The following is a 19,279-nucleotide window of genomic DNA, read 5'->3' on the forward strand; positions in this document are numbered from 1 at the left end:
ATCTAGAGGTCTAAAAGAGAGCCACTGCAGCTAGCCAATAGGTCCAAGAAAAATAAATTCTTGTTTATGGAACTGAGTTTTGGGTCGATTTGTTCCAAAGCATTATCACAGCAAGAGCTGACTAACACAACATGCTCCAAATCATTGTTATGTAAATGGATGCCACCATGCCTACAAGTAAGGCAATTGTGTACTCAAATTGTGAGAGTCCTTGAACTCTTGGTGCCTCTCCAACACAATGTACATGGCTAAATTTCCACAAATAAGTTCACTAATATACCACAAAGATCTCCCTAAGCTTTTATTAAATGTAATGCAAAGTTCTTTCTTTTCATTTTCTGCTTCTACATAGTTAAAATGCTTTTTATCAATGTAAAATGGCTCTTACCTTTTGGCTTCTGTCGTGAGAGTCTTTTGAACTCTGAAACACTGTAGGATATCACCTATATATGGAATCTAAAACATACAACAATTGAATGAATACAACAAAAAAGAAGGAGAGTCACCGATATAGAGAACAAACTAATGGTTGCCAGTGCGGAGGGGGAGGAGGGGGCAATACAGGGGTGGGGAAGTGAGAGATGTAAACTACTGGGTGTACGACAGGCTCAAGGATGTATTGTACAACACAGGGAATAGAGCCAATATTTTGTAATAACTGTAAATGTAAAGTAACCTTTAAAAAGTATATAAAAATTTTTTTAAAAAGAAATCATACTTAAAATTCGAAACAATTTAAATGTCCATCAACAGGAAAATGCACATATAAATTATTGGATTTCCCTACACGGGAATCCTACGTAGCGAGGAAAGTACATGAACTAGATAGATCTTTACATGTCAGCATGGATGAACCTAGCAAAGATAACACTAAATAAAGCAAGTAACAAGAGAAAACAAAATAGAATACGATATGCAGTTTAAGAATACTTAAAATTGTAGCCTACATAGAAAGACATCCATGCCAGTGATGGAGACCAAGTTCAGAGGAGTGGTTACCCAGGGTCAGCTGGGGAATTGCTGTGCTTGGGAAAGTGGTCACACCAGAGACTCTTCAACAGGAATGGTAATGTTTCACTTCACACGCTGGCTGGAGGACGGAGGAGTGTCTGCGATGTTATAATGTGAGCACGCTGCATGTAAAAGCCATTGCTGACCACATCTAGGGGAACTGATGCGTGGGAGCTGGTAGTGGGTGGAGGCATCCAGAAGGTGGTGGTAGAAGAGGAACGTTGTACACGTAACGCCTAAGGCCTGACCAGAGGACGACCACTGCTCTAGAAACTGGACACAAATCCAATTTCTACGGCCAATCTTAGAAGACAAACTGAGGCATATTTAAAATTTTAACACTTTATGTGCGCAAAAATAGATTCAATTCACGCAGCACAAAGCGGAAGAGGTGAGGAGCACTCCAGCCACAGGAGCTGCAGAGATGTTTATTTTAAAAGGGCAGAAGCAAAGCAAGGAAACGAGTGATTTGCTATGGCTTTAACGCCTAGTTGGTGGTTTGTGACTGGGTGTCCTCAGCGGTGTTCGTCACCCTGAGGCGCTGACAGGCTTAGATTTGGGTTGGTTTAAGTAGGCGGCCGCATCGCTAGAGCCACCGCAGGCTAACGGCCTCCTTGCAGGGTTAATTTACTAACACCAATTGTCTGAGTCCTTCCTCTTACTCAGTCACTTCACTTCCTACGCCTCAGTTTCTCTTCTCTAAAGTGGATATTCAGTAGTAAATTCTCTGTGGAGGTGTCAGTACAAAACGAAGTGATTACTAGGAACCACGATCATGTCCTGAATGCACGGAACACGTCACCGTTTGCCAACCACCGTGTCAAGTCAGCAGAAACGACAGAAATTAAGAGCTCTCCGCAGAAATTCACACACCCGTGCACCAGGTAAGGGACCACAGGCAGACGTTCACTCAGCCTTTCCTGCGTCCCTCAAGGAGTTCACGCTCTCTCCTGGGCGGGGCGAGCACAGACACTTTGCGGGAGTTTAACTACTTTTAAAATGCGCTGATACAACCATGTCTCACTTTTGTTTGGATCAGTCAGCAAACGCTTTTCGGAAACCCCAAATTCTCCACACCTCCTACCTTTTGCGCTGCCGTAGTCTCGAAGCTGCCGACACCGCTCCTCAGGCCGCGTCGTCATGGGAGGCGGGTCTGCGTGCGGACGCACGGCGAGCGCGCGGAAGTCTTCGAGCCCCGCCCCCACGGGCCCGCCCGGAGGCTTAAACCGCAACCCCGCGGCTCGGGAGGCAGTTGATGCCCGCGCCAACACCAGGCCGCGCGTGGGCTCCGGAGCGCGGCATGGAGGCCCCGGCCTAGGTGGGGCCCGTGGCCCTATGTCTTCTGGCTGCTACGCCGGTCCTGCCCACGATGCGGGGCCGCAGCCGCCGGGTCGCAGCCGCCGGGCGGTGGGCGCGCGAGGGGCTGGGAGGCGAGCCGGGACCCACAGGCGGGTGTGGGCATCCTGTCTGCAGCCAGCGTCCCCGAGGCCGCGCTCAGGCCATGAACACTCGGTGAAGCTGCGCCCGGACAGCACGGCCGACTCCTTCTCGCGCTCTGGGGCCCTGTGCGCGCTGCAGGACTCGGTGCCTCTGCCCTCCGTGCGGGCTTCCCTGAGGGAGGGCCTGCTGGGCTTAACGCCGACCGCCTCCGCGGGGGTAGACTGGGCGCCACTCCTGAGCACCCTCTGCCCCTGATCTGTATCCAGAGCTTCTTCCAGCCATGGCTTGTCGAGACAGGTTTGTACTTCCCGCTTCCAGGGGCCCTCGTGTGGGCGCTGAGAAGCGGGGTATTAAATGGTTAAAGGTGGAGGGTGGGCACTAGACCCGATGCCCAGTGCCCGGATGTGCGTGCACTAGACGGGGCGTGTGGCCTAGGACTCCTGCCAGCTCGGTGACCCCGGCCGGGTGCCTTAAGGCTTCAAGGTCTCAGTGTTCTCATCTGTAGCATGGGCTTAACAGGACCCAGCCTCCGTGGCGGTTACAAGGATGCACTGTGTTAATGCTTCTAGACTCTACAAAGTAGAACACTTAGCACAGTTTGGAGTATCGTTAATTGTTGCACAGATGTTACCTGGTCTGTTGAATGACTTTGCCTGGTACACACCAAAGCGGTTAGGAAATGGATATATCCCAGCTTCATTTCGTTTCCATTCAAACAGGGCTCAGGAAAAAAAAATTTTTTCCAATAGGTGTATCATATATAGTGGAAAGAGCACCGGTGTCAAGGCAGCTTAGGGTTTGAATTCCAGGGCTTATGCTCTCTGTGGCCTGGACAGGTTTCTTTTGCACAATCCCCACACTTGTAAAATGACATTAAAAACCACTCTTTCTGTGGGTTCTTAGAATTAATTAAGCAGGTTATGTGTGTAAAGTATCCTGGCACTTGAATGAGTTGTCAGAACCAAGGGCTGCTGGAGACGATGCTTCTGCCCTAGGTAATCGTCCCTTCTACTGGGCAGCAAGTAAACACAAGCACAGGAGTCAGTGCTCTGGAAGAAGTGAGTTCTGCTGCTACAGAGCACAGAATCTCTTTTTTCTTTGATTTAATTTTTATTCTATATTGGAGGATAGTTGATTTACAATATTGTTAGTTTCAGGTGTACAGTAAAGTGATTCAGTTATACATATATCCATTCCTTTTCAGATTCTTTTCCCATACACTTTGTTACAGGATATGGAGTAGAGGTCCCCGTGCTATGCAGTAGGTCCTTGTTGATTATTTTATATATAGTCGTGTGTATATGTTAATGCCAAACTCCTAATGTATCCCTCCCCGCCATCTTTCCCCTTTTCAGAGCACAGAAACTTGGAAGGGAAAGTTCAGGGTAGGATTCTTGGAGGAAGTGCCGTCCTTTCTAAGGATATGTAGAAGCTCCTGGGGTGGCAGGAGAGAGCAGTGTGTGTTGAAGTTTGAGAAATGTAAGAAAATATGGCAAAACTAATGTACAGGACTGGAACTCAGGGTTTGGGAAAGAAATGAGAGTCGATACTGAAAACTTAGTGGGGCCCAACAGAAAGGCGCCTTGTTTGTCCTGTCAGAAGTTTGGATGTTTATCCTGAAGGCTGCGGGAAACACCAAAGAACAGTGATTTGGAATTCTGGTTTAGAGGCTCACTTGGACCTCCATGTGGAAGGCAGTTGATTGGGTGCAGGGTGAATTGTAATCTAAGGGTCCCACTTAAGTTATAAAAGGTGGGACCGGGTTTTGCAGATCTGAGAGAGAATGGGTGAGGCCTGGTGACCAGTTAGAAAAGGGAGGGCAGCAAGCGTGGGTGACAGTTTACAGCTGCATCTTTTTGAGAGATACAGAGCACAGTAGAAAGGGATTGGGTGTGGCGAGAGGATCTTACTTCATCTTCAGTGCTTTAGAGGGGCCTGGTAGATAGGTCTGGGCCCAAGGCACAGATGTGGGCTTTTGGGAGGACAGGTGTTTGAAGGCATGGTAGAGACTTAGGTTATCCACAAGAATATCCAAAGAATCATAGGTCTGAGAGTTTTTTTAAGTGGGTATATTTGAGGATGTTTATAAGCTGAGAGAAAGTAGCCAACAGAGGAAGGGTGTAAAGATCTAGGAGAGGAAGTGATTGTTCATTTGTTTTTGAAAGCTGAACACTTATCGTGTGCCTGGCCCGTTTCTAGGATCTGGGGTTCACACCATCTGTTATCTCTTCTGCAAGGACAGTTCAATTCATGCCCCGGTGAACAGAAGTCAGATTATTCTTTGCATCCCATTCAGGTGTAAGAACTGTTTTGTACCTCTGAAGGGAAGCAAGCTCTATCCTTTGGTCACCTGCTGATGATAATAGCATTGGCTGAGACCTGACCATTTACAACGAAGGCACTTCTGTAGGTAATAAGTTCCAGGAGGGCCCGAACTGAGTATGTCTGTTTCAGCATTTAGCATGGTTTAGCATCTGAGAGGCCGGTACATTATTGGCATATAGTAGACTTAAAAATGAACATTTGTGGATTGTCTGAATGAGTGGATTTGTGTGATTCACATCCTATTTGCAGGTCCTATGCCCTGCAATGGATTTTCAGTGTCAGGTTGTGACAGTATTTATGACGGGGATTGGCATTGTTCCCTATCTAATGGATAAAGATTACACATGAAAGGACTTTACACTGACATCCTAAAAGCCTCATAGGAATTACTTAACAAAAAAATAAAATTGGATTCTGTATAATTTCTAATTTGTAAGCTGGCCAGAACACTGGTATTTCAGCCAGTCCTCTGGTAGTTCCGATGACGTCCCCATGATCACCCAGGCATAATCAGAATGGCTTTAGGATTTGGGAGCCAAAATGTTCCTCAGTATTTACGGCTTTGCTCGTCCATTTACGAAAATGGACTATTGAAAAAATAGCTTCAGACACAATATGGCATTTTATGATTTAGCATGAAATCTGAGAAATATAGAGGTTATCGGAAGCCTGCAATGGTAACGTTCCCTCTGCTATTGAAGTTATTGTCTTTAAACAAAGATTCTACATCACTAATGCTATATATATATATTTTATGATATTCAGGTTAATTTCCAATTCTAAGGAAGTAATTGGTTGGTTGGTATGAGAGATGGTGTGGCTTCCAAAGGTGAAAAGTATTATTTTGTTGTAATTTCCGGCTACCTAAGGATGGGAGAGGCCCAGGACACTGCAGTCAGTATATTATGTGGAGCAGGTTATATTGTGGTTTATTTATGAAGTTTTACATGTTTATTTTCTTCTTTGCGGTACGCGGGCCTCTCACTGTTGCGGCCTCTCCCGTTGAGGAGCACAGGCTCCGGACGCGCAGGCTCAGCGGCCATGGCTCACGGGCCTAGCCACTCCGCGGCATGTGGGATCTTCCCAGACTGGGGCACGAACCCGTGTCCCCTGCATCGGCAGGCAGACTCTCAACCACTGCGCCACAAGGGAAGCCCACATGTTTATTTTCTATGCAAGTTTGTGTGCTCCTTTTTGAGTTTTGGTAGATAAGTGTTTTGTAACTTTGGAATACTTGGAGTTATATATATATATATATTTTAATGTAGTAGTTAAAGCCGTGGAGAGTGTACTAGTCTACCTAGGTTCAAATTCTGGCTTTACCCTATGACTTCCCTGTGGCTTCCTCTGCTCACCTATTAAAAAGGAGGATAATAAGTCTGCTGTGGTGAGTTACATACTAAGTGCTATTTAAGCATTTGCTATAATGATCGTGTATACTCGAAGGCAAGGAACTTGCCCCTTGATCGTCTCTGTATTCCTAGTGCTTAAGAATTCCTAGTGCTTTCCTAGTGCATTGTCTTAGGATAGAGATAGCTCAGTACAGTTCTTCTCACTATAAAGTACTGTTACGTTGAAAGTCTTTGCTTGTGTACTAACAATCTATGACATATCTGCTGAGGACAAGGAAAGGAATAGTTTTAAAACTGCAATGGATAACAAAAGATTGTATGATGTAACGCCTTTATTATGTAATTATAAAACTAACAAATGATCATGGTAGAAAATATGAAAAACTCCTAGACAAAAGAGAGATCAACAACATTTGGAGTAACTTTCAGAGTGTAGAGTTGTCCATGAATATTAGTGCTTTCATATTTTCCAGGACTTTAAGTAGACTCTGCTTCTTAAGAGTCTATTCATGATATTTTACTTTAATGATGTTTTCATCATGGGGACACACACACACACAGAAATCTGTTAAAAAAAAAAAAAGAAAGGCATGTAAATCACTGATGTTTCAGATAGCCACATGAAATAAAGTGAGAAAGGTCAACAAGCTGAAAGAATGTGGAGTAGCATCTCCTTAATTGCTTACATAACTCTGATAATTACCTCTTTGTGGATAAAGTAATTAATGGGGAATCTAATTCAAGAAAAATGTATGAACTTCAAGCCTTCTCAAAGCCAAGTATTTCTTTCCACAAAAGGTTACTTTCCACGGCCGTGCTTCCTTATTACCAGACAGGGAAAGAGTATTGTATGGCAAAGGATCTTCCTGAAGGAGGGTGCTTCCCACACTGATTGTCATAAATGACTTCGGAATTACTGTTGCTGTATTACCAAAATCTTAAACTAGGATATTTTTGACAAATGCGGTCCTTAGTTAATTTTTAGAGCTACAAACTGTCAGATGGCTCTGAAATGACAATTGTCTGGCTATTCTTCAGGGTGATCACAATACGGTAATGACCTTGAGGTATCACTAAAAAGCAGGAAGGTGTGAGTCTTCCTTTGGTTCCAGAGTGAAATGCGAGTTGGAGTTGGAGTTGGAGTTGGAAAAGAGGCCCACAACCAAGTGATAGAGAAGGAAATGTGAGGTCATTGGTGAAAAACCAGGTTGAAGTTAAGGTGAAGAGGCATGAGGAAATGGGCAACTGTTCCAGTATTACAAAGATCATCAAGAAGCATATCCATGAATGTGGTTTGTATTGCAATCTGCTGAAAAAGAGACAAATATCCTGGCCCGGCCTTCATGGAGATTATGTTTTATTGATTCTGATAATAGATTATTGTTGAAAAGGGCCTCCTATAAATTATAACCATGCAAAGGCAGCAAGATAATTTATTTTTCTTTATGTATGTGTTTCTCATTCCTACTCACTTCTATCTTAGGGGAAGAGAAAATCACACACACAAAAAAATGTCAATTCTCAGCTATTCCTTTTCAAAATAATTTTTTTTCCAAATTCCAGTGGAGGCAATAGGTTAACTGTTAAGATTTGTAAGCCTCAAAAAGCTAGATTTTTACAAAGTGTAGCCAAATTCCATTCCATAAATAATAGCTTTGGAAAGAATATGTGGTGATGCAAAGTTGGAAAAAGCTGGTTTTCCTTCCGTGAATGGCTTCACTGTGTTGGGAGAAGAGGCAGAGAAGAAATCAAAGTAATTAAACATGGGGTGAGTTTTCCTGATAGGGGACTCTAGTGCTTTAAAATAGACTAGATAATCCTAGGGATAATCTGAGGGTAGAAAAGACCAATGCCTCATTTCCAGTCTGGTACCCTGGAAGAAAACAGTGTATTTCCTTTGAGGTCTTGAGAGGTTTTTCTTCTGCTTTGTTTTGGTTTTGGTTCATTTTGTAATCAACCTTATTAAGGTATCATTTACATACAATAAAATGCAGACATTTTTAGTCAACGGTTCAGTGACTTTTAATTAATGTATACATTTGTTTAACTACCACCCCCATAAAGATAGATAACAATCCTAAAACCCTAGAAAGTTTCCTCCTAGGCTTTTGCAAAAGTATCCCCATCTCCCACCCCAAGGCCACCACGGATCTGCTTTTTATCTTTAGAGATGACTTTTGCCCAGTTTAGAATCTCATGTAAGTTGAATAATACAGTAGGTGCCCTTTTGATCTGGCTTCACTTGCTCAGCATATGGTTTTTGAGATTCATTCATGTTGGGACGTTTTAAACCAGGACTTTAGCCTGGGTGGCTGATGTTGTCTGAAGGCACCTATAGGTACACCTGAGTCTCTGGCATTGTCACTGTCTGTTCTTGGCTCAGTATTTTCAACTTTACTAAGAAGCACAAGGTTGAAGTAAGGAAGATCATTGTCAGTATAATGGAGGTGAAGTGGGTTCTGTTATATAATATTCTCAGCAAAAATTGACCTGCTTGGAATCATTGTGTTGATAATCGACAAGGATTCTCTTCCTCCAAAAGCCTTGATACTACATAAAACTTCTAAAGGACGCTGTCCTAGGACCCTTCTTTTAGTTTTCATATTTTGGGAAACATTTCTGGAAAATTCAAATGCTCGCAACCTGAAAGAAGCAATTATTCACCTGAAGGCTAACTCTGCTAAAGTTGAGTTGTCCGACCTTTACATACTGATAGAACCCAAATAGCCTTGCAAAACAATGCTCTCTTATTGGGTATAAGCATATAGATTGTTTAAGATGGACGTGTATATGCAGTAAAGTGAAAAAACAAAGAATCTTTGAGTTTCCCTTGCTTGGTTTTTTTTATTTTTTCATTTAAGTTTCTATAGCGTATGCTAATAGTTCAGGGAAACCTCAGGTTAGTTTTAGGTCCACTCTTTACATAAATGTTGAAGTACTCCATACCCACCTTTTTTCTACCTTCCTTCTTGTCTTCCATCTTTCCTTTCTAACTTCTTATAATCCATTATACTTAATCCTGCATTTGCTGAGGTGGCAATTAGTGTAGGAAAATACTGTGAAATTTTGCTGTTCAGAATGCCTGTTGACCAAATTCTATACTGAGAAAAGGTCTGAATTTACCCAGAGTAACCCTTTCTCAGCGTCTTTGAATAAACGCCATAGAAAGTGGGCTATATATAATATCCTGACAGGTATGTAGAACTCATAGCAATTGCCCTAAAGAGCTTACCTAGCGTAGATGCATATGAATGCATTTAATGATTGTTTTATTGGCAGCAGTGCCAACATACACAGTCTGTTTGGTTTTATATCATTCTCATTACCTGCTCTTTACCACTGTATACATTGCTAATGGCGTGGTTTCTATGGCTTGTGAATTTCACGGCCAAATAATATGTAATTTATTGCACACTTCAGTGTAGAAGATGGAGACTCCATAACTTTTCGTGTGCTCTTTGCCCCTTTGGAATGTATTACACTGAGATCAGGCAAAGTAATAAATGTATTTCAAATGTGCGTGATAGCTAAACATCAATTAGGACTGACGGGCAATATTTCTGCTTCCAGCAACATAACGGTTTTTAAAGACTAAGCCATTGAACGCGGAGTCACTGAACATGGGACTCAGTTCACTGGGATCCTTCTTAGAAAAATAAAGGACAACTTGGATTGGATTTGTGTGGCTTATTCAAGTAGTAACTAATCAGCTACATCTTGGTAAACTTAATTTGTCACAATCGTTTGGTATTTTATTAACTCTCTTCCCCTTCTTCCCCCGACTCTCACGAGAACGGATCATGAGTATCTTACAACATACTAAGTCATCTTCCATCTCTGTTAATCTAACTACAAACGCACACTTTCCTTATCCAATGTAACTTACTGTCTTTTAGAGTGGCTGGGGTTTTAATTCTCTACAAAATTAAAACCAGCAAAGAGAAACATTTTCAAGGAGCCACCACATTGTAGTGCTTTAGAAAGAAGACTTTAGAATTAAGGGCAACTATATCATTTTATAGCTAAAGCACCTGAGGCCTAAAGTAGGAAGGTAACCATCAAGGTCAGGGAAGGGGTGGAAGATCAGGTTTCAAGCTAAGGAAGAGTCTACAGGGACTCAATCTGAGCAGGTCGGAAACTGAAAGAGACCACAAATGTTCTAGGAAGGCTGGCATCTGGCCTCAAGTGTGGCATTCAGACAGGGAGTGGGCCCGGGGGGAACTGCGCTTCTGCAGTAGGCAGAGAAGTCCACTTCCTCTCCGGAAAGTGCCACTGACATCAGGGAGTTGAGGGGAAAGAGCAATGAATTCCAGTCCACCTGAGAAAGAAGGCCAGTCTGATTAACTCTGAATTTAGGCTTATTTCAGATACTTCTTGAGAAAGAACTTGGACAAGAGCAAGTCCCACGCAGCCTCTTTTAAATCCATGCCCAGTATTTTCTGGTGGAGCTGCTTAAACCCTCCAAGTGACTCCAGTATTTTAATTTCACTCTGTATTTAATTCCGACAGTTCTATGATTGACTATTTAATGGTCAAATGAGTAGGGTCACAAAAGAGTGTGAATGTATTTTACAGGATGAGGATGGGCGGAGTGGAGCAGTCTGGAACAGGACACCAATAAAAACGGATCTTGGTAAAGAAGAACGTCTATTAGAAATGGAGAGGAATTCGCAAGGAAATTAGTGCCTGACACCACGCCCTTCTCTCTGCATGTTTAGAAGCTAGTTTCTAATTTTATTTTCATAGGAGATGTGCCTGTGATGAATTGTCCTTTACCTCCACACTATTTATCACATGGACATATTGTGAAGTTTGTGTGAGAGAAAGCAAGTAATAGAATGTGTCTTGCAAGGAGCTATAAACACTGCCTGGAACAATCTAGGGTAGAAGGAAAAGGAAAGGAAGGTGGAAACAAAGCAGAAAGACAGCTAATGATGCTGGAGTCTCCCGCTGGGATTTGTGGTATCTCTTTTTGAAACTAAGTACAGAAAGTCAGACCTTGAGTGATTGTTTCTTGATCACGGTTTGTTTTCATTTTTGTTCTTTTCTTGCTCTCTCATCAGTTACTCCAGCCAGTGCCAAGTCATTTTCAGTTTCAGTAAGCATGCCTGTCTTGTTTCCATTTGCATTATTCATGCAAACGTTGATTGAACTGATGACCCCGAGTTATCACGGAAATAAATGGATAAACCTAAATAAAATCTAACAGCACAAAAGAGTAATAATAAAATATATCAAAAATTAGAATGCATTAAAACAAATGGAAGAAGAAAAAGTAGTAAAAGAAATTTAAGATCTCAGCATTGCTTGAGAAGCATTAAAAGAGCTAATAAGTCATGGTACATGTGTAACTGCTACTTGTGTAAAATTAACAAGCTAATATAAGGGAAAATGGAATTTGAAGAAATCTCAAAGGAAGAAATAAGAGCAAAAGGAACATAACAAGGTGGGACAACGAGTAAACAAGGAGTAAATGGTCTGTAAGAAAATACATTAACTGTAAATACTCAAATTAAAGGACAAGGATTATTGAAACAAACAAAAAACATAATTCTATGCCACCTACAAAAGACAAGAGTCAGATTGAAAATGAAAGGATTCAAAAGTTATGTCATAACAACAATAAGTAAAATTGAAGAAGATTTTTTAATGTTAGCATAGATTTGAAAGCAAAAAGTATCACTGGCGATAAGGCAGGATAATAAAACCCACTGTTACTTTACAAGCAATATATTATAAATCTAAACTTCAATGCAATATATGAAGGGAAATTCCAAAAATCTAAGTAGAAATAGAAAAATCTAAATTACCTAGATCAGAAACATAGAACCACAACAACAAATCAGCAGATTATAGAAGATCTGAATATCATCATGAAAAACTTTGGCCTAAATTTACATAAAACACCGCACCAACAATGATGGAATATATATATTATGCAGAAATTTTTAGGTGCACATGGCACATTTATAAAATTGACTATATTCTGGTTATAAAACAAGACTCTGAATAAGCAAGAAATTTAAAACTATATAACCAATATTTTACCAAATAGTTGGATATTAAAAACATACTTCTGATCATTATGTAGGTCAAAGATAAAGTTGCAATGGGAATTAGAATTTTATTAATTCAATGATAATGAAAATATGCCATAACAAAACCTGTGGGTTGCAAATAAAGCTGTGGTCATAGAGAAGTTTATGTATTCCAGTTATACTCTCTAAATATAAAAGGGAAAGGAATAAAGCAACTAGAAGATAACCTATCACCCTGAGGTAGGCAGCTCCTGAACTGTACCTGTTGGGGAAGGCAGGGCAGAACTTCAGGAGGCCAGCTGGGAGCACGGTGAACACCATGTCAGGAGCAGTCTCCAAGAAAGAGAATTTAATGTACAAAGGGATGACTAAAATATATTTAAGAGCTAGCACCCTGACCCCTCTTAAGAATGACTTATGTTGCTGGGGAAAAAATAAGAAGTGCTCGATGTAGAAGGTGAATAGCTTTATAATTCCCAGGAGAATCTTGGTACCAGGACCACACAATGAAGAACTTGGAGTCCCCATGGCTAATCCAGCAGAGAGAAAAGGAGGAACAGAGATGCGAGAGAAAATAAAGGGAACTCTTGGTGCAATTCGGTGCTGCTGCAGGCCCAAGTCCAGGTATGTGCTCTGTATCTCCACATCTTAAATAAAAGCCACCATGTTCCTCAGTCTTTCAGGTACTTAGAATTTCTCTTTAGAACCTGAAAATGGGGTCACGTTTCCTGTCTCCATCGCTACAGTACAAAATAGAGGCGGGATGTTTGAAATGGTTCTCCATCTGGCAGAGGAGGCCTTGAAGCTGTGAGCCACTCGCTGCAAACCAGCAGGACATGAAGGATTCTTGAGCAGATCTGAAGCTACTGGGAGGCCTTTGAGGAGTTAAATCCCATAGTAAATACTGTACCTTCAATGGCCCCTTCTCCCTCTCTGTCCAGTCTTCCTCCACTCCCGTGGGGGCCCAAAGGGGTTTAATGAGCACTCTTTGACTTGTACTTGGTGGTCCCAGAACTTGACTTGGGCTTGGAGACTTCCAGGAAAAGTCTGCCTTCCATCTACTGGCTTGGGTTTCTTGGGCTCTCTGCTCCAGGCTAATCCCTTCAACCTGCTTTTTCCATTTCTGCCAATAATCCCCCTCTCCAGACCTTCCTAATGCTCTTGTGGAGCGGGAGGAGACTTACTGAGGGCAATGTTTATTTCTAGAGGGAGAGGTGACCACATGACTTCACACTGGTCGTCCCCTTGATTATTCAGTTTCTGTCTAGATTAGTCGTGGGTGTTTGTGCACCCCATCCTCACCCCCAGGAGGCTTTAGAACACTGTCCTTATCTCAGCACTGAGCCTCTCTCTAGCCTCCTTCCCTCTCTCTCCTTACCCATCTTTACCCACAGACTCGCAGGCTTTCTGGACCTCAGAGGAAGATAAGCACTTCACAGAACCTCTGCTACAGAACCAAACATATTGAAATGACTCTACGAAGATACTGAAACAACAGAAAAAGAATACATGACGATTGTTTCTCCTGAGGGTTCAGTTACCTAGGGGGCCTTTAGCAATCTTTGATAAATCTAACCTTTCCTTCCTTGGCAATAGTTGATCACACTGTGAGGAAAACAAGTTAGAGAATGGAAAAATAATATTTGGATTTCAACGAAATAATAAAGATGCAGGGGCTATCTTTGACTTTTGCAAGGTGAGAAGACAGTTTACATTTTGATTATTTGATGGCAGGAATCCCATTTAAAACAGGGCCAGTCTGCATGATGCATTTAAAAATCAACCTTTTCAAATATAGCCATAACCCCCACAAGATTTCTTGATTTCTCTGGGGTCAGATAAACCGTCACATTTCACAGTGGTGCCCGGTACATGAAAGTGATAAACATAACCTGGCAGCACAGCAGTGGCTAAAAATATGGAGCTGGTAGCCATTCGTTGAAATTATTTTTTGCTTTTAATTCATTGCATAAAATGCTAATGTCCAAATTCAGGCAGGTAGATCTTACCAACCATCAAGAGCTTCAACCCTGCTAACAGCTAAGTATGCACTTTTAAACCCTACTTTGACTGCTCCAGAAACTTACTGGGTTTCTTTAATGCCTCTTTTACTATTTCCTTTGTGTCGTTTTGTTTTTCTTTAAAAACACAGCTGTGTGATCTTGGGGAAGTTATATTATTTCCTTGAGACTTGGTTGCCTTCTCTGTGCATATCTGGGTATAATTTTAGTATTGCTCAATAAAATTTTTGTTGATAATGAAAATATTCTATATCTGTACTATGTAAAGCAGTATTCAACAGCTACATGGAGCTAATAAACATCTTTGAAATATGGCAAATGCAAATGAGGAACTGAATTTTTAATCTTATTTTTAAATTTGTTTAAATATAAATAACGCCACGTGGCTAGCATCTGTTGACAGTACAGATCTTCATAATATTTTAAGGACACTCTCCACTCAAAAACTCTACCATTCATTAACTCAACCTAAATATTTTTGCCCCCTGACAAACAGAAAATAATTTATGCTTCCCTTGAAATTATCTGTCAAGTCCTTTATCAGTTTGGGGACATTATATTCTTAAAATTCACTTTGCTTTATGAAACTTTAATAATGTTGGAGTTCCCTGCCCTTGGTACCACCGTTGTGATGATGGGAAATATTGTGGATGATCAAGGACCATTTCAAGAGATCATGGAGAGAAATCTCCTTTTGGATTTAATTTCATTATGAGGATGTCAAAATGCTAAATTACTTAAAATAAAACCCATACCGATTTTATGCTAAGTTATATGCTACATGTAGCTGGAAAAACGTTAAAAATGTTTTTTAAAGAACTGCACATCTGTTCCTGAAGCTGATTTGGCTGTTCAAGGCTTGCTAGCACTTTATCCATCTCAGTACTATTTCACTTAGTAAACTAATGCAGTTGCCATAATTGCTGCATATGTGTCTGTGTTCCCTTCTAGGCTATATGTTTTTGAAGTTAGAAACTATATTTATATCACAGCCCTTATGTATAGCACAATATCCACTGCTAATTCAGATTGTGTTTTAACATATGCGACAAAATTTAAGACTTTTATTATAGTCATAAACATCTAGCAAACCAACCAGAAAATAAAAACTAATTTTCAATAGGTTGGCCAAGAACAAAAAAGAGAGGAATACCTAGTGCAAAATCATATCTCTAATAACTACTGTTGGATTTAGAGCACACACATGCTAAACTTATTTTAAAATATCTTCTCATCAAAGATTTGAGGTTGCACCAGAAAATATTATATCAGAAGTGAAAATAATTATGTGGTCTGACCAGCGTGGATCATACAAAGTAAGTGTATACTATGTATGAAGTAGATAAACTACGAGGGCCTACTGTATAGCACAGGCAACTATATTCAACACCTTGTAATAACCTGTAAAGGAAAAGGATCTGAAAAAATAAATATATATATCTGAATCACTTGGCTGTACACTTGAAACACAACATTGTCAATCAACTATACTTCAAGTAAAACAAAACAAAACAAAGTAAGTGTAAAGGGAAGTATAGTTTTATAAATTCACCTCTGATATCCAATGGACCAACTGAAAGACAACAGAAAGTACAACTTTCTAGGAGACAGGACATGGCCAGCAAACCAGGCCATTACCCTCGGTAACGGTCATACCTGCCAAAAAAATATACAGATTAGCCTGCATTCATGAAATCATAGGAATTCTTCATTTATCTGGCATTATTAGGCAATGAAGTATTGTATGTTAGGAAAAGCTTTTTTTTAAATGACAAATTGAAGAGGAGTTATTTTAACCTTCACTCGGTAATTTTTTTCTAAAATTAAGAAATGTATCCACTGGTGTATCTAATGTTTCCATGAAAACTCGGGGTCATCAGTTCAATCAACATTTGCATGAATAATGCAAATGGAAATAAGACAGGCATGCTTACTGAAACTGAAAATGACTTGGCACTGGCTGGAGTAACTGATGAGAGAGCAAAAAAAGAACAAAAATGAAAACAAACCGTGATCAAGAAACAATCACTCAAGGTCTGACTTTCTGTACTTAGTTTCAAAAAGAGATACCACAAATCCCAGCGGGAGACTCCAGCATCATTAGCTGTCTTTCTGCTTTGTTTCCACCTTCCTTTCCTTTTCCTTCTACCCTAGATTGTTCCAGGCAGTGTTTATAGCTCCTTGCAAGACACATTCTATTACTTGCTTTCTCTCACACAAACTTCACAATATGTCCATGTGATAAATAGTGTGGAGGTAAAGGACAATTCATCACAGGCACATCTCCTATGAAAATAAAATTAGAAACTAGCTTCTAAACATGCAGAGAGAAGGGCGTGGTGTCAGGCACTAATTTCCTTGCGAATTCCTCTCCATTTCTAATAGACGTTCTTCTTTACCAAGATCCGTTTTTATTGGTGTCCTGTTCCAGACTGCTCCACTCCGCCCATCCTCATCCTGTAAAATACATTCACACTCTTTTGTGACCCTACTCATTTGACCATTAAATAGTCAATCATAGAACTGTCGGAATTAAATACAGAGTGAAATTAAAATACTGGAGTCACTTGGAGGGTTTAAGCAGCTCCACCAGAAAATACTGGGCATGGATTTAAAAGAGGCTGCGTGGGACTTGCTCTTGTCCAAGTTCTTTCTCAAGAAGTATCTGAAATAAGCCTAAATTCAGAGTTAATCAGACTGGCCTTCTTTCTCAGGTGGACTGGAATTCATTGCTCTTTCCCCTCAACTCCCTGATGTCAGTGGCACTTTCCGGAGAGGAAGTGGACTTCTCTGCCTACTGCAGAAGCGCAGTTCCCCCCGGGCCCACTCCCTGTCTGAATGCCACACTTGAGGCCAGATGCCAGCCTTCCTAGAACATTTGTGGTCTCTTTCAGTTTCCGACCTGCTCAGATTGAGTCCCTGTAGACTCTTCCTTAGCTTGAAACCTGATCTTCCACCCCTTCCCTGACCTTGATGGTTACCTTCCTACTTTAGGCCTCAGGTGCTTTAGCTATAAAATGATATAGTTGCCCTTAATTCTAAAGTCTTCTTTCTAAAGCGCTACAATGTGGTGGCTCCTTGAAAATGTTTCTCTTTGCTGGTTTTAATTTTGTAGAGAATTAAAACCCCAGCCACTCTAAAAGACAGTAAGTTACATTGGATAAGGAAAGTGTGCGTTTGTAGTTAGATTAACAGAGATGGAAGATGACTTAGTATGTTGTAAGATACTCATGATCCGTTCTCGTGAGAGTCGGGGGAAGAAGGGGAAGAGAGTTAATAAAATACCAAACGATTGTGACAAATTAAGTTTACCAAGATGTAGCTGATTAGTTACTACTTGAATAAGCCACACAAATCCAATCCAAGTTGTCCTTTATTTTTCTAAGAAGGATCCCAGTGAACTGAGTCCCATGTTCAGTGACTCCGCGTTCAATGGCTTAGTCTTTAAAAACCGTTATGTTGCTGGAAGCAGAAATATTGCCCGTCAGTCCTAATTGATGTTTAGCTATCACGCACATTTGAAATACATTTATTACTTTGCCTGATCTCAGTGTAATACATTCCAAAGGGGCAAAGAGCACACGAAAAGTTATGGAGTCTCCATCTTCTACACTGAAGTGTGCAATAAATTACATATTATTTGGCCGTGAAATTCACAAGCCATAGAAACCACGCCATTAGCAATGTATACAGTGGTAAAGAGCAGGTAATGAGAATGATATAAAACCAAACAGACTGTGTATGTTGGCACTGCTGCCAATAAAACAATCATTAAATGCATTCATATGCATCTACGCTAGGTAAGCTCTTTAGGGCAATTGCTATGAGTTCTACATACCTGTCAGGATATTATATATAGCCCACTTTCTATGGCGTTTATTCAAAGACGCTGAGAAAGGGTTACTCTGGGTAAATTCAGACCTTTTCTCAGTATAGAATTTGGTCAACAGGCATTCTGAACAGCAAAATTTCACAGTATTTTCCTACACTAATTGCCACCTCAGCAAATGCAGGATTAAGTATAATGGATTATAAGAAGTTAGAAAGGAAAGATGGAAGACAAGAAGGAAGGTAGAAAAAAGGTGGGTATGGAGTACTTCAACATTTATGTAAAGAGTGGACCTAAAACTAACCTGAGGTTTCCCTGAACTATTAGCATACGCTATAGAAACTTAAATGAAAAAATAAAAAAAACCAAGCAAGGGAAACTCAAAGATTCTTTGTTTTTTCACTTTACTGCATATACACGTCCATCTTAAACAATCTATATGCTTATACCCAATAAGAGAGCATTGTTTTGCAAGGCTATTTGGGTTCTATCAGTATGTAAAGGTCGGACAACTCAACTTTAGCAGAGTTAGCCTTCAGGTGAATAATTGCTTCTTTCAGGTTGCGAGCATTTGAATTTTCCAGAAATGTTTCCCAAAATATGAAAACTAAAAGAAGGGTCCTAGGACAGCGTCCTTTAGAAGTTTTATGTAGTATCAAGGCTTTTGGAGGAAGAGAATCCTTGTCGATTATCAACACAATGATTCCAAGCAGGTCAATTTTTGCTGAGAATATTATATAACAGAACCCACTTCACCTCCATTATACTGACAATGATCTTCCTTACTTCAACCTTGTGCTTCTTAGTAAAGTTGAAAATACTGAGCCAAGAACAGACAGTGACAATGCCAGAGACTCAGGTGTACCTATAGGTGCCTTCAGCCACCCAGGCTAAAGTCCTGGTTTAAAACGTCCCAACATGAATGAATCTCAAAAACCATATGCTGAGCAAGTGAAGCCAGATCAAAAGGGCACCTACTGTATTATTCAACTTACATGAGATTCTAAACTGGGCAAAAGTCATCTCTAAAGATAAAAAGCAGATCCGTGGTGGCCTTGGGGTGGGAGATGGGGATACTTTTGCAAAAGCCTAGGAGGAAACTTTCTAGGGTTTTAGGATTGTTATCTATCTTTATGGGGGTGGTAGTTAAACAAATGTATACATTAATTAAAAGTCACTGAACCGTTGACTAAAAATGTCTGCATTTTATTGTATGTAAATGATACCTTAATAAGGTTGATTACAAAATGAACCAAAACCAAA

At 40.7% G+C, this 19,279-nt stretch overlaps 3 protein-coding genes across 15 annotated transcripts in view; 1 reads left to right on the forward strand and 2 right to left on the reverse strand.

Moving 5' to 3' along the window:
• The window catches only part of LOC307183199 (UDP-N-acetylglucosamine--peptide N-acetylglucosaminyltransferase 110 kDa subunit-like), a 34,048-nt gene extending 31,827 nt beyond the window's left edge, over positions 1-2,221 (reverse strand). The window contains exons 1-2 of the mRNA XM_079915368.1: positions 2,096-2,221; positions 389-456 (exon numbers count right to left, since the gene is read on the reverse strand). The gene's annotated coding sequence lies outside the window, so the exon portion shown is untranslated. The remainder of the gene's footprint in view (positions 1-388; positions 457-2,095) is intronic.
• LOC307183208 (uncharacterized protein) overlaps positions 1-19,279 on the reverse strand; it is a 466,052-nt gene that overhangs the window by 281,425 nt on the left and 165,348 nt on the right. Inside the window, exon 6 of one of the 2 annotated variants that reach the window (XR_013827411.1) lies at positions 6,552-6,693. The gene's annotated coding sequence lies outside the window, so the exon portion shown is untranslated. Of the gene's footprint in view, positions 1-5,250; positions 6,694-19,279 lie in introns of those variants that run through there. The other variant, XM_079915402.1, reaches the window with a different exon arrangement.
• The window catches only part of LOC307183206 (metabotropic glutamate receptor 7-like), a 582,198-nt gene that overhangs the window by 160,827 nt on the left and 402,092 nt on the right, over positions 1-19,279 (forward strand). For 8 of the 12 annotated variants that reach the window (XM_079915390.1, XM_079915386.1, XM_079915379.1 and 5 more), the window contains one exon: positions 12,647-16,068. The gene's annotated coding sequence lies outside the window, so the exon portion shown is untranslated. Of the gene's footprint in view, positions 1-12,646; positions 16,069-19,279 lie in introns of those variants that run through there. The other 4 variants (XM_079915377.1, XM_079915389.1, XM_079915388.1 and 1 more) reach the window with 2 other exon arrangements.

This window comes from Stenella coeruleoalba, assembly GCF_951394435.1.
Source record: "Stenella coeruleoalba genome assembly, chromosome: 3".
Lineage (NCBI taxonomy): Eukaryota > Metazoa > Chordata > Mammalia > Artiodactyla > Delphinidae > Stenella > Stenella coeruleoalba.